The sequence below is a fragment of the Gavialis gangeticus genome, unplaced genomic scaffold (assembly GCF_001723915.1).
Source record: "Gavialis gangeticus isolate Ggan-Ray unplaced genomic scaffold, GavGan_comp1, whole genome shotgun sequence".
NCBI classification, from domain to species: Eukaryota; Metazoa; Chordata; order Crocodylia; family Gavialidae; genus Gavialis; species Gavialis gangeticus.
Window position 1 is genome coordinate 9,656,092 of NW_017729031.1, and position 3,108 is coordinate 9,659,199.

General features: G+C 44.6%; 1 long non-coding RNA gene across 1 annotated transcript in view; it reads left to right on the forward strand.

Annotated features, from left to right (window-relative positions):
* The first annotated feature begins 220 nt into the window (after positions 1 to 220).
* The window catches only part of LOC109301698, an 18,012-nt gene continuing 15,124 nt past the window's right edge, over positions 221 to 3,108 (forward strand). Inside the window, exons 1-2 of the long non-coding RNA XR_002098572.1 lie at positions 221 to 330; positions 2,981 to 2,986. This is a non-coding gene — a long non-coding RNA (uncharacterized LOC109301698). The remainder of the gene's footprint in view (positions 331 to 2,980; positions 2,987 to 3,108) is intronic.

A 3,108-nucleotide genomic window follows, 5' to 3' on the forward strand; every position in this document is an offset into this window, starting at 1 on the left:
ACGTCCAGCCCCTCCAGAAGCTCCCTAACTAAATCCTCGCTAACCCTTGGGCCAGGTGTGCCTCCCCCGGGGCCCGAGGGGGGCCCAGCTGGGAGGTGGCTGTTCTGGTCCCTACTTAGGAAGACAGAGGCAAAGAAATCGTTAAACACGTTAGCTTTGCTGTCTGGTGTGACGACCAAATTTCCCAACGCATCCTGCATGATGCAAAATGATGTTTCTGCATGATGCAAAAGCTTTGGGATGGCAATTAGTCTCAAGAAGACTGCGATCATGTACCCAGGGGTGGAAAAACCAATACCTGACATAACTCTGGAAGATAAATCTCTTGGTGTCATTGACATTTTCTGCTACTTGGGTTCTACAATCAGCAGGGATCTTGACCTTCAGACTGAACTGACTAACAGAACCGGAAAAGCAGCTAAGAATCTTGGGCTTTTACAGAAACATGCATGGAATAACAGCAAACTATCAGATACGGTGAAGATGCAAATCTATAAGACATGTGCTGTCATCCCTGCTTTATGGTACAGAAACATGGACTACATAGGCTAGGCATATCAAGGGACTGAACAGGTTCCACATGAGATTTCTGCATAAGATCCTGAAAATAAAGTGGGAAGATAGAATATCAAACACAGAGGTACTGGAACATGCAGAACTAACACACTTGGACACCACTATCAAGAGGAGGAGGTCATGATGAAATCGGCCATGCCAGGAGAATGGGAGGAGACAATATCCTCAAGAACATTTTCTATAGCAAGATTCAAGGTGACTCTAAAAATCAGTGTCACCCTCTATAGCTGTACCACAATGTGTGCAAAAATGATATGAAGTTGTTCAACATCAACGTAGAGAGCTAGTAGGAGTACACTGAATTCTGTCCTATCTGAAAGGATCATCTGGCACTGGGTGCAGCTTAACATGAAGTGGCTTTGATCCAGAGGATGGAAGCAAAGTGAGAAAGAAGAAAACAACATGCTGTAAATTTGGGCTCCAACTCAGACAACATATGGATCTGCGAAACTTATAATGAGCTGTGCTGCTCTCAAATTGGGTTTGTTAGCCACAAACAGATTTACTGGAAAGTGACTATACTTTTTACATGTACACCATGATCCAGAAGATCGACAGTTAACTAACAAAGCTTAGAGAATCAACACATGTATTTGTATCTACCCATCTGAAAACCTATTGCTTACTAAAAATCCATTGTACTGGTTAACCAAACCAGTGGTGACTTCAGGGTATTTCGAAACCATATTGAAATCTCATATTCAAGAACATGGTACCATGGACTAAATGGAAGTGGAATTAAACTTGTCAGGAAGTAGGTGACTTGGCATTTGGAGAAAGAGTGCAAACCAACATACCTTTCCAACACATTCATATTAATAAGGTGATGGAAGCCTGCTTTGAAAACAGTTAGGAATTCTATCCTTCCAAGTGAAGAATGGGTTGCTGTGTTGCTGCAGGATACTACCAAATATTAGAGATGTAGGAAAAAAAATTACCACAACCAGGAAACAGAAAGGCAAGCAGTAGGGCTTGCTTAATCAAGAAATTTAGAGCTCTTGTGAATAAGCTTCTAGCCATCCTGGCAGCAGCTGCTTGCCAGTCTGAGGTTTGCTTCACCCTCTTCCACTGAAAAATTATAGGATGAGGAAATAATTACCACCTTGACGATAGAATAAACTCCAGGCAAACTCCAGGGAAGATATAGCAATGGATTGCCTTTTTAATGTAAAAAAAAAAACACCCGAACTTGTGATTAGGAGTCTTTCTTACTAATAATACCTGGACAGAGGCAACTTAGAGAACTCTTGACTTCCATAAGTGGAAAAACTAGAAGCAAATTGATTTTTAAAAACCTCTCTCTCTTATGTCTCTGCATTTTTTAAAAAAAATGCATTATGATTTAGTTATCTGGTTACGTAGAAAATTTCTGGGGAACTAGCATCTGTTACACTTCAGTCTATGTGCTCTCTCATTTGCTTACAAGCTTGCTGTTTGGTTAAGAAAGCCATTCTACTTGATAAAAAGCATCTCCTAAACTATGCTATAGACCTGAACAAAGTGGCATGCATTTGATTAGGATTCAGTCGATTTGGAGGACAGTGATTCGATTCGGATCATTGTTCTGATTCAGTTAGGTCAAATCATATCCGAAAGATTCGGCACTGCGTTGGAGATTTGGCCATAGACTAACCAGGCAGCAGACAGCTGCCTCCAGCCGGTAAGTCTGTTGGGGTTGGGAGGGGTGGAAGGGATGGAGGTGGGCTTTGGGTTTTTTGACAACAACCCGTATTTCTGTATGGAGGGCATTCTGGGGTGGGATGGGCTTCATCTCTCCCCTAAGGGTAAACCTATTTTTTCTTCTAGGTTGGCTGATCTTGTATGGCAGGCTTTAAACTAGCTTCGCCAGGGGAAGGTGCCGCTCCAAGCGGAGAGGATGCTTCGCCAGCATGCAGGTTGACAAGAGAAAGGGACGCCCAAGTAAGCAACAACGTCCCAGGAGTAGGGGGCCACAACAGTCCTGGGAGTAGGGGGGAGGCGCATGTATCCTCAGGAGGCCTCAAGTGCCTCTACACCAATGCTCGTAGTATGGGCAGCAAGCAGGAGGAACTGTGCCTCTTGATTGCAAGTAAGAATCCAGACTTAGTAGGGCTCACATACACCAGGTGGGACCATACCCACGACTGGGCAGTGCGCATTTGGGGATACACCCTATATAGAAGGGACAGGACAGAGAGGAAAGGCGGGGAGGTCATGCTCTCTGTCAAAGAGCAACTCACATCATCAAGGATTAGCTTCAGGTTAGAGGAGGGTCAGGCAGAGACATTGTGGGTCAAACTACAAGGGGGACACGGCACCTCCAGGCCCAAAGGGTAACAGTCCCTGAGAGAAGCAAGGGGGGTAAGAGTACTCAAAAACCCCCATCGCTCAGCAAGGGCATTCAGGAACGTCTGAGGACTAAAAGGGTGGTGTACAATCAGTGGAAGGGAGGGGCCTGTGAGTGTAGGAGGGCTATTAGAAAGGCCAAGGCAGAGATGAAACTCAAGCCAGTGTCCAGGGTTAAGGACAACAAAAAGTCCTTTTTCAAGTACA